The sequence below is a fragment of the Quercus robur genome, chromosome 7 (assembly GCF_932294415.1).
Source record: "Quercus robur chromosome 7, dhQueRobu3.1, whole genome shotgun sequence".
NCBI lineage: Eukaryota > Viridiplantae > Streptophyta > Magnoliopsida > Fagales > Fagaceae > Quercus > Quercus robur.
In genome coordinates, this window is record NC_065540.1 from 18,689,455 (window position 1) to 18,701,439 (window position 11,985).

Consider the following 11,985-nt stretch of genomic DNA (forward strand, 5'->3'; position numbering starts at 1 on the left):
AGCTTTTATTGCTTTTCTTGGTTGGTACCTGATGTCAAACTCACTAAGCTCAACAGCCCATTGGATCAGTCGTCCTGCGGCTTCCAACTTGTTCATTACCTTCTTGAGTGGATGATCTGTCATGACATTGATGACATGAGCCTGGAAGTAATGCCTCAGCTTTCTGGAAGCTATTATTATTGCAAAAGCCAATTTTTCCATCATTGGGTATTGTTCTTCTGCTCCCTTTAGCACTTGACTTATATAATACACAAGCTTTTGCACCTTCCCTTCTTTCTTAATCAATGCTAAACTTACTGCATGTGGGGAAACTACTAAGTATAAATATAACTCTTCACCTTGTATGGATGGACTTAGCAGGGGAGCTGTAGCAAGATAGACTTTAAGATCCTGAAAGGCTTTTTGGCACTCTTCCGTCCATTCGAATGCCTTCTTGAGAACTTTGAAAAAAAGTAAACACTTATTTGTAGCTTTTGAAACAAACCTGTTTAGAGCTATAACTCGTCCAGTAAGAGACTGGACTTCCTTAACATTCTTTGGTGGTTCCATGTTCAGTATGGCTTGGATCTTATCTGGATTCACTTCAATTCCTCTCTGTGAAACCATGAATCCTAGAAATTTCCCTAACGAAACCCCGAAGGCACACTTACTTGGATTCAACTTCATATTGTATTGTCTAAGTGTGTCAAAGGTCTCCTACAAGTCGTCTAGATGTTTTTTCTTGTCCAAACTCTTCACCATCATATCATCCACATAAACTTCTACATTCCGTCCTATTTGTGGATGGAACATATGATTAACTAACCTCTGATAAGTTGCCCCCACATTCTTCAAACCAAAGGCATCACCTTATAACAAAATAAACCTTGATTAGTAATAAAGGATGTCTTCTCTTGATCTGTCTTGTCCATCTTTATCTGATTCTACCCTGAGAAGGAGTCCATGAAGCTTAGTAATTGATGACCTATTATTGAATCTACCAACTAACCAACGCATGGCAAAGGATAGCTATCCTTGGGGCAAGTTTTGTTCAAATCGGTGAAGTCTACACACATCCTCCACTTGCCATTTGACTTCTTAACCATCACCACGATAGCTAACCAATCCGGGTAATAGACTTCCTGAATAAATTTTTTGGTGGTTAACTTCTGGACCTCTTCTTTGTTAGCATTGTCTCGCTCAGGAGCAAAGATCCTCTTCTTCTAACGAACAGGCTTGGAAGATGGGTCCACATTCAACCGGTGAGTAATAACACTAGGATCAATTCCCGGCATGTCTTCATGACTCCATGCAGAAATATCAATGCTCTTCCTTAAAAACTGGATGAGATATTGCTTTGTTTTCTCCTTCATACTTGTTCTGATTCTAGTAAACTTCTTGGGATTACCTTCTTCTAGAAGGACGTCTTTCAGTACTTTAAGGGGCCCTGCAACAACCCTTCTATCCTCTATACTCGTTGTCTGCACATGCTTGTCCATAGCCAACATGGCTAGGTAACACTCTCTAGTGGCTAACTGATCTCCTTGCACTTGCCCTATCCCATATTCTGTTGGGAATTTGATTGGTAGATGGTAGGTAGATGTTACTGTCTTCTAATTGTTTAAAGTTGGTCTTCCAATGATGGCGTTATAAGAAGACGAACAGTCCACCACGAGGAAATTCACTTCCTTGGTTATCTGTTGTGGATATGCTCCCACTATTACAGGTAATGTAATAGTGCCCATAGGTTGCACTTTCATTCCTCCAAATCCCACCAAGGATGAACAAACTAGACAAATTTGATCTCGTCTAATCCTTATTTGTTGGAAGGTGGGGTAATATAAGATGTCTGTCGAACTCCCATTATCCACCAACACCTTTCTAGTCGTATAGTCCACAATGAGTAAAGTGATGACGATCGTATCGTTATATAGGTGATGGACTCTTCCAGCGTCCTCGTCTGTGAATGCAATGGCTTGCTCATCCTTGGCGATCGTCTAGAGAGTTGGACATTCCGTACCATCTTCAAGTATGTTTTCCTTAACTTGGAAGACTACCCTATCGAAGTTCCTCCTATAATAACTCTTATCACTCTAAGTGGGGGTTATGATGGCTCTTCTATCTTTCCTTTCAACTTCTCATCTTTATGATCTCATCCAAGAAAATGTCTTAACTTTCCCTATCTGATAAGATTCTCTATTTGCTACGTTAAATCATAGCACTCGTCCGTGTCATGCCCGTGATCTTTATGGAAGCTGCAATCTTCGCTGGCCATTTCAAGGATGGGTCATCTTTTATTTGCATAAGCACTTGATCAAGTGGAGCATTCAAGGGCATATAGTGTTGACTCCTTCCTGAGGTCGACCCTACCTTCTGATTATCTCTATCTTTCTTCTTTCTTGTCCTATACTTCTTTGGACGAGGTTCTTGTTTAGGATGGCACGGGAGGTCTGCTTCCATTCGTTTTGCTTTCTTCCTCTTCTTGGCAATGATTGCATCCTTTGCATTCATGAAGTTTTAGGATGAATGGATGAGTTCAGCCATGGTCTGTAGCTCTTGATCATAGATTTTGTGAATGAACAAATTGGAACTAACTCCATTGTGGAAGGCTACCAATAGCAACTTGTCATCCATCTCGTCTACCGTTAAGGCCTCCCTATTGAAATGAGTGATGAAGGATCATAAACTCTCGTTTTCTCCTTACTTTATAGCCAACAAACTGGACGAGGAGCATTTGTGTCTTTGTCCTCCAATAAAGTTATTAATGAATAACTTGCTCAACTCTTCAAAAGAACCAACAGTGTTCGGAGGTATCTTGCTAAACCACACTCGTTTTAACCCCTTAAGGGTGGTTGGGAAGGCTTTGTGCATTATCTCATTTGGAACTCCTTGAAGGTGCATTGTAGTCTTGAAAGTTGCTATGCGATCACACAGGTCGCGCATTCCATCATATGAGTCTAAGGAAGGCATCTTGAACTTGGAAGGCAGGGGGTGACTATTGATGGAAGCCATGAAAGGGGAATCATTTCGATGAACTAAATCATCTACGTGAATCGTCCTTCTCACATTCTCCCTCATCTCATCCATGACCCTCCTCATTTGATCCATCTCCCTCTCCAAGTGTGGCACTCTTCGTGAAACGGTACTCCTTGAGTGGTTTTCATGCTCAACATTTTCTCTTTTTCTAACTTCTTGACTTTAAGCTTGCCTTTCCACACACCTTTCATTACACTATCTTCTTTGGTTGATCTCTTGAGTCAACTTCTAATTCTGACAGGTTAACTCTGCCATGGCGGCTGCCATAGATTGTATTTGCTGGACGGAAGGCACTTGCACAACAGGTGCTGATTGATGAGTGTGGTTGGGATGGCTGGAGGCGTTCCCACTCTCCTGATGGCCTGAACTAGTGGCCATTGACCTTGTTCGGATCATATAGCCTTTTGTCTTAGGAAGATAAATTGCAAATTGATAATTTAAAGTCTTTCCCACAGACGGCACCAACTGATGATGCAAAGAAAATTAGTAGGCTGAATGCTCCAAACTTCAATAGGCTGGTGGTTGCTTGGAAGACTTGAAAAGAAAGACACAAGATCAAAGGTAACCAGGGTGATTCGGCCAAAAACCCTTGATGCTTAAGTTATTTTTTCTCTCTAGAGCTCAAGAATTCCAACTTTAGGAGTAGTGGAAACTTAACTTTATTTGATGTGGATGAGCCCTTATATAGTAAGCTTTAGAGTGGTTACTTGTCTAGTAACTTCCTCAATGTGTACGGAAGTTAGAAGATTCAAACTTAACTCCTACAACTGCTATAGAAGTTAGAAGGTTCAATCTTATCTTCTACAACTACCATTAGAAGTTAAGAACTTAGTGGGAAGTTATAGCGTTGAATAAGGATTTTGCTTATACTTCTAAACGGCAAAATGTGGTCTGAATCGTAAGCTTTTGTGTGTAAATTTATCTAGAAAATTTTCTAAGTGTTGCAAGGTCGTCTAGCTGCTTCCCTGATGGACGACCTTCCCACGATGGATTGGCCTTCCTATGTTGAGAAAACATTTATAAAAAGAAAAGAAAAGAATGAGTACTAAGAAAATTATGTACCTCTACTCATGTCTTAGTGAACAAGAGAGGCAACTGGCTTATCATTGAGAGAAAAATAAGAATATACGTTAGTGCATAAATTTAAGGAAATAGAAGGAGAAGTTATAGCAATGGTTTTAAGTAGGAGTCTTCTTCTTTTTTTCTTTTTTCTTTTTTTCTTTTTTTTTTCTCCTAAATAAAGAAGAGATTTGAAAAAAAAAAAGTGAGAAAATTATTATTATTGATATATTTTTACCAGGATGTCCTTTAATTTTGTCTCTGTTTAAATTTAGGGGTTTAGGGGTATTTTTGAACTATGAAAATGAGGATCCTAAATAGGAGAAACCCCTTGTTGAGGTACAAATTTTCATGCTTTAAATTCATGAGCCCACTTACTAAAATACTTATACAAGCCCATAAACTATTTTGGGTCCCCACAAATATTTCCATCATATTACCCAAATATTTCTCACATATTACCAAACTTGGACTCTCACAAATATTTCCCATACAAGCCCCATAAATTATTTTGGGCCCTCACAAATATTTTCCATGTTAGAGCATTAGCATTAGAAAATTCCAATGCTACTCTATTTTACAATTCTAAAAAGCCACTTTATCATTATACCATACTATTTTACAATACCTCAACATCCCAAACTTCTATTTTCCTCTTTTACTCATTAAAATAATATATCTACGTAATAAAAAAATATACCTCAAAATTATATCTTTTCTCTCCCATCTCTCTCCTCTCTCTCATTTTCAGCTCTCTTCCATCTGTAACTTCCACCAGAGCCTTCATTTCCGATGAGGTGGTGAAATAGTCCAACAATAACCATCAACTCAAACACCCAAAACTTCATAGATCAACCAAAAATGCATCAATCAACAAAACCCACAAACAAAAAATCCTAAATTTCACAACTCAACTTCAATAAAACAAAAACTTCATTCTCTCCATGATGAGCTCGTACTCGCACTGCTCCGGTTGTGGATCGTGGGTCGTGGATCGCAAATTTGTGATATGGGTTGCGGGTGGCTATGCTCTTTGGTACTCGGTTGTGGGTGGCTGTGCTCTGTGGTCATGGATCATTGGCTGTGCTTGGTTGCGAATTCGTGATATGGGTTGCAGGTGGTCATGGATCGTTGGCTGTGCTCTGTGGTCGTGGATTGTTGGCTGTGTTAGGTTGCAAATTCGTGATATGGGTTGCGGGTGGTCGTGGATCGTTGTCTGTGCTCTGTGGTCGTGGATCGTTGGTTGTGCTGGGTTGCGAATTCATGATATGGGTTGCGGGTGGCTGTTTCGCTTTTTAGGTTCAGCGATGGAGAGACAGAGACGAGAAATGAGAGACAGAGGAGAGAGAGTCAGATAAAATATTATCATTATTTTTACAATACTTGCTACAGTGCAATTCTATGTTTAGAATTGCACTGTAGCAATATTGCAAAAAAAATTGCAATACTGCTGTTTAGCATTCTCCAATGTAGATGGTTTTGGGGCTTAAAATTCCAAATTTCCCTTAGATTTGGCATTAGCATTCTCTAATGCTAATTCTCTTATCTAACTTGGGCCTACACAAATACCTATCATATTATTACCAAAAATGGGTCACAAAATTATGCCATCTCTATAAAAGCCCAAACTCATTTACCTTGTTGGCAAAACCCAAAAAATCCAATAAAACTCTCTTACGAAGTCCATTACTACACGGCACCCTTACGAAGTCCATTGCTATACGACACTCTTATAAAGCCGGTTGCTACATGGCAATATTTTCTACAAAATCTCAAAATATTATTAAAAAGCCATCTACTATTTTGGCATCTATTTACAAAAAGCCCAAACATTATTTTGGCAACTATTTACAAAAAAGCCTAAATACTATTTTGGCAATTATTTACAAAAAGCCCAAATCTTATTTTGGCAACTATTTACAAAAAGCCCAAATACTATTCTGGCAACTATTTACAAAAGCCCAACATTATTTTGGCAACTATTTACAAAAAGCTTAAATACTATTTTGGCACATTCTATTAAAAATAATTAAAAAAAAAAAAAACCCAAAACTATTAGGCAAACAATTATTCTACCAAAGCCCAAATAATATTTGGCAAAAGAATTATATTATGCTCAAAGACCAAAACTATTCATTAGCAAAAACATATTTGGATATACTAAATTCCTTAACTCATGGGAAACATAAATTGCTTATAACATATTACCCATATTTCAAAACTATTTCTTCTACAAAATTTATGGGAACTATGCTTATTTTTTCCATAAGAAACTATAACTACAAAAGCCAATGTATATTACCCAAGACAAAACCATTCATTTTGTAGGGATGAACAAGCCCAAAGAAGCCAAACAACAAGGCTGAGCCGAGACAGCCCAGCCCATGTGCTAATCTCAACAACCAAATCTCACTTGAGTAACTAAAGTGGTTAGACTAGCCACTAGTCAAGTTTCAGGCTTTCAGCACAACTAAGCTAATAGCTAAGGGCCCACTACCATCATTTTCAGCCTGTCAAATTAGATCAGAAGGGGACACATGTCTAGTTGAGCTTACACCTTTCCTTGGCAAGCTGATTTTAATGATTACTAATGTGACATAAAACTATGCTGACAAGACATAAAGTTGTGAAGCTAAAGCCAACAATGCTCTCTCTTTACTTCAACATAATTGGTCAAGGAATAAGGGGTAGCTATGGACAAACCATGGAAGTTTCTGGAATTACTTATAAACAACTCATTACCATGCCAAAATTGTACATTTTCTGGTTCATGAACCAAATACATGAACCCTGATGGGAAAACTTAAGGAACTGTGGTTTGGAGGGCACTAAGGAGATCTCCAGCAGAGGGCTCCAAGATTGATACCTGGCTTGGGGTGATACAATCTACCCTAGGAAGCTCTGATACTAGCAGTAGACAACCAAGATCATTAACCTAATACATGCTCTAATCTTATTGGCTAAGGACAATTAGCATTTAGTGCTAAATTAGAACCTCCAGCTGATATTGCCCAAAACAGCGAGAATACCTTAAACCTAAACTTACCATTCTTGGCCAAATCCTAGGAACGATTTTCTAAGGATTATCTGACGATTGAGACTGATTTTGGCGGAGATTATTTGCTGAAAACCCCCTTAAACTCAACTATAAATAGAGCTCTCCACCAACACCTCAAGACACACTAATAAAGAAGAACTCTTTTATAAACTTCCATATTTTCCTCTCTCTATAATTTTCTTTCGGCTCTTAGTGAGGTTTTGAGCTTCTAAGCTCTTAGTTTCAAAATTGGAAACTAAGTTCTTCACCCCCCAGCTCACAAATACCTGTCACACCTCGACTCATAAGCCCTTGTCCATCCCCAGCAGAAAGTCCCAGCAGCTTTACTAAATACCCTCTCTCTCACTACTTATACTACTAAAATGACCCTAACTAGTCACTACATATACCATATCCATGAGCATACTCTGGCATAATAATGATCTTACTATGCTAGCTAGACTCTCTCTCTCTTTTTAACTCACACTAAGCTCTCTCCATTACTTGTTATAATGGAACTCATAGTGTTTGTTTATTCATTTACTATTGAAGGTTATAATGTAATTGTTACTATAAAGTTTTTCCCTCATGTTCTTGTATTGGAGGACTTATTCTCACTAGAACCTATGGATGATGATTTTGGAAATGTAGACACTCTCCTTAATTTATAAAATAATTAATGGTTAGAGGTTTATTCTGTTCTGTCTCATTTTACTGCTGGAACCTTTGACCACTGGGCTATTTCTTTATTGCAGTAAGCTTTTCTGTTGTGCTGATGTGTCTACTGTAGGAAACGTTTTTAGGCCATCCCATAATTCTTGCTAGTCCTAACCTAGGCCCAAGGCATAATATAAGGTGAATTTCTCAAAATCTTCACCGATAGCCTTTGGGCCGTGCTTCAAGCCCATTGTCGAGTTTCGATTTAGGCCCCTAACCCAACACAAATCTCACTTGTCAGAAGGAAAACTTTTCTGCCCCCAACACTCCTTAAATAGTAGTATAGATAATAGTACTTTCTCCAAAAAAGAAATCTAAAATAATAGTAAAGGTTATGACAAGGTTGAATGGCCTTTCATTAAAGGTATGATGACCAAGATGGGTTTCCCAGCAGTGTGGATAGATTAGGTCATGAGTTGTGTCACCACATTTCCTTTTATGTTCGTATCAATGGTAAAGCTTACGGTAATACCTTCCCATCTAGGGGGCTTCGTTAAGGGGACCCCTATCACCTTATTTATTTCTTTTACGTGCAGAAAGTATGACATCTTTATTAACAAAGGCAGAGGAGGATGGGCGGCTCCATGGTGTTTTGATATGTAGAAGAGCTCCTAGTATATCCCATCTATTATTTACTAACGACTCTTTGCTGTTTTGCCAAACGAATCAACAAGAAGTCTAAGTCATTAATGATACTTTGCAGTTATATGCAGCGACTTCAGGTCAATGTACCAATTTTGAGAAGTCTTTAGTTTTCTTCAGTAGCAATACAACAATTGAATAGAAAAATTGGATAAAGAGCACCTTGGGAGTTAAAGAGGTGTACCGGTTTGATACGTACTTAGGGCTTCCAACATTGGTTGGAAGGTCAAAATACCAAACCTTCTCTTTTATTAAGGAAAGGGTTTAGAAAAAAATCCAAGGATGGAAATGAAAATTACCATCTAGAGCTAGAAAAGAAGTGTTAATAAAAGTGGTGGCACATTCCATTCCTACATATACAATGGGTGTCTTTCAACTATCAGTTAAGCTTTGTGATGAACTTAATTCTATGCATGCAAGATTTTGTTGGAGGCAGATTGGTGAAGAGAGGAAGATCCATTGGAAAAGTTGGGATATACTAACAAAATCTAAAAAGGAGGGTGGATTGGGTTTTCGTGATTTATGGAATTTCAATTTAGCTACGTTGGCAAAGTAAGGTTGGAGATTTTTACAAAAGGATGGGTCTCTTATCTATAGATGTTTTAAAGCAAAGTATTTCCCAAGGGGTAATTTTTTTAGAGGCTTCGGATGTCCCAAATAGCTCTTTTGTGAGGAAAAGCTTAGTGGCAGCACAACCAATCATGAGGAAAGGGTGTTGTTGGAGGGTGGGAAAGGGCTCATTTATTTGATTTATGTAGGACAAGTGGATTTTGAATCATCCAACAAACATGGTGATTCATCCACCGCACAAAAGGAATGGGAGTGACAAGTGTCAGATCTGATTGATTGGAGAATTCATTGGTGGGATCATGAATTGATTGAATCGAATTTTCACTAGACTGATGCAGAAGCCATTCTTCAGATCCCTCTAAGTAAAAGACATGTTTATGACTCGGTCTTGTGGTTGCACAATAAAATTTGGGTTTACTTGGTGTACATAACACCATTAAGGCATGGAAGAATGCATATGTGGTTGAATCTGGACCTTACATGTGGAACGGCGGTGAGCAAAGAAGAGGAAGCGTTGGCTAAAGGATCTTGTTCTTGGTCTATGCTAAAGGTGTGATTGCCTTGGGAAAGAAGTAAGATATGCACTTAACATGGTACTCAAGCACTCACAAAAAAGGAGATAGTGACTTTCTAAGGTCAGAAGCTATGAGGACACCCCTTATTGGTTGAATGCATGTTGGACCACCTTAGAGACATGTGTATCAATTACAGTACTCTTGATGTCTCACTCAATGTTTAGGACTTGTTTCCTAAGCAGTGGCAAAGTTACACCCACGGGTCCCAGTGCCACGTTGGCGCAATTCCTATCCTTTAGTCAACAGATAACATCACAACTATGAAAATGTCCAAAATAAAGAAATGATGACTTGACACCTATCTTCGTACTCAGCCATATTCCTCAGATTATAAAAGGGATATGCAACTATAGTTTTAGGCAAAAACCCAAATAGGTATTTTAGAGAAGAGAGTAGAAAGTTGAGATGGTAGGAAGCATGAACACATTTATTGTATAAGAATGACCTCTTTTCATACATAATACTGATAGGCCAAAAATGAATTGACCCCTTGTGATAAATTAATTGATTAATTAGCCAAGTTTATTAATTAATCAAATTAACATGCAAACACGTGGTAGCACAAACAAAACACCAATAAACTAAGTATGCAGCGGAAAATAAATTAACATGGTGATTTGTTTATGAATGGGGAAAAATAACATGGTAAAAACCCCACTGGGTGATTTTAAGGTCACCACTCCTAAGAATCCACTATTATCAAAACAAGCGGTTACAAGTAAAGAAAACTCAGTACCTTATACTAACCTACAGTTGAACCCTTACCCCAATACCCAATTGAACTTGTTCTGTAGTGACAATCTCTCCTTGTAATGCATAGCTTCTAGTACGTGACTAATCAATTGCGCGGATCCTAGCTCGCGACTTCAATCACTAACTAGAGAAGGTTGTTGACTGCAAAGTTCTTCAGTTCATCACACGATGAAGATCAAAAAACTCCTTGATTACCAAACCCCATAGTACACAAACATAGCACTTTTCTCACAAGAAAGATAAACTAGGGCAAATTTTGTCTCCGGTCACAATTTGCTTAAACAAACTTTTGCTTCACACTTGTGCAACTTGTTCCATCTTTGACGGCCCTTAAAATAATCATTTTATATATCTAGGGTTGTGGGAAAAGAAAACTCAAACATACAATCACGGATTGGAGTAAAAAAAAAATTGAACTCTGTTTTTCATAAACCTCGACAGATACCCTATCTGCCGAGTAGCTGTCAAGTCACGGGCTAGAACAACTCTTCAAGGCTCGATAGATGGCTAGTTGTCGAGCTTTAATAAACAACACTTTCTGCACTTGAATCTTGGACAAACTTACATGGCTTTAACACTTGAACTTGAAACAAGGTTTCTTGAAGCATTAAACATATTCTAGATCTACCAAATTACAAGTAAAGTGCATTTTGTCAAAGGATTAGTCAATTACATAAAATAGTGACATATGTTCCTAACAAGTGAATCACATATGTCCTAACAAATGCAATCTGAGCAAAGCAAGAACATTCTATTCTTGCTCCAACCATGGTTTTTTATCCCTTCTCTAGAGTTTTCCATGTACATTTTGTGTCCTTTTATGTTCTTACTATCACTTCTTCTTTTTCAAGTGTCAAGTCAAAGCTAGCATCTTTTCAAGTTTTTCATGTAAATGTACTGTTAGATAACTTATTTTTTTCCCTACATAAGCGCAATTCTAACTTGGACGTACACTCGATGAAGTCAAGTTATCGCATATCGAGATTGAACTCAAGGGAAGAAAATGAGATGGGAGAGAGCTCGGAACCAATGGCAGGAGGTCAAGTTTAGAGAAAATTGCGGAAGCTTCATGTGCCAAATAAGATAAAGGTCTTTGGTTGGAGAGCTTGCCAAGATATCTTGCCAACATGAGAGAACTTGGTCAAAAGAAGGGTCATAGAAGATGGGAATTGTAGTATATGTCAACAAGTTCCTGAATCAGTTGTTCATAGGCTATGGGAATGTGGTGCCGCACAAGATGTTTGGGTTGGATGTTTGGCTCAAATACAGAAGTGTGCAATGGTCAGGATGATATATTGCAGTTGTTTATAACTATGTTGAACAAGCTGTCCACTGAGGAGTTTGAACTTTTTCCAGTCCAAAGTTGGCTAATTTGGAACCAAAGAAATACGGTTGTCCATGGAGGTAAGTTACAGGACCCGAATCAGCTAAATATAAGAGCAAGGGACTACTTAGAGGAGTATAAGGAGGCTTAAAACCATCTTGCTATTCCGACACATGCAAAGCCTAGGTAGTCGTGGAGGCCACCCTTAGGGTCTGTTTACAAATTAAATTTTGATGCTGCTATATTTACACCGATGGGTGCATTAAGTTGTGGTGCAGTGGTTCGAAATGAGA